Genomic DNA, 791 nt, shown 5'->3' with positions numbered 1-791 from the left:
TTATTCTATGAGTAAAATATATATCGAAGCTTAGGGATTACTTTTTATTAGAAAATCTCACCTCTTCCTCAAACGATCATCCTACGTTTGCAGAGAGGAGTGAATAAAAAATAGGACGATAGTGGGGACAGGGGTAGTAGGAATGACGAGGAGGAAGGGGGTTATAAGGGAGGAATAAAAAAGTTAAGCATGGTAGGAGGAGGCTGGTTGCTGCTGCACTTCACCGATAGATAGGTCTATCGAGTTCGAAAGGATTTTCTCTGATTATAGCAAGAAGAGGATAGATATTTCGAGGTTCCGCGGGAGATCCCCTAGGACTAATTGTCCTCTCGATGTCTCCGTCTAACATTTGAAATCGATCTCCGTGGCTTCGAGAACGAGATCATCCTGGAGTTTAATTCCGATCGAGCCACCTGGAACTAAAAAACTAGCTCGCTTTTCTCTCATCAAGAGTAAGAAGAATTCTCTTTCTCTCTTTCTTTCTCTTTTTTCTTTTTCGTGCCATCGCAAACGGGGTTTGGGTTGAGTTTTTCCCTTCCCACTCTTTTTTTACTTTTCTTTTCTTTATCCTTTCTTCCTTTACTTAACTTTCCTATTTTTTCCATCTTTCTTTTTAATTTCTCGCTTCTCTTTGTTACTTTCCTCTCTCTCTCTCTCTCTCTCTCTCTCATCGTTATTTCTTTTCTACAATTTTATTAAACTCTTTTACGAACTTTTCAAATTCGTAACGAGCTCGATATCAACTCGTATTTAGATGAGAGGGCGGTGGTGGTGGTGAGAGGGGGGGTGGG

Source organism: Polistes canadensis, unplaced genomic scaffold, assembly GCF_001313835.1.
Source record: "Polistes canadensis isolate GaletaPanama2010 unplaced genomic scaffold, ASM131383v1 scaffold_10, whole genome shotgun sequence".
In the NCBI taxonomy this organism is placed as follows: Eukaryota; Metazoa; Arthropoda; class Insecta; order Hymenoptera; family Vespidae; genus Polistes; species Polistes canadensis.
Note: the sequence above shows the minus strand (reverse complement) of the source record.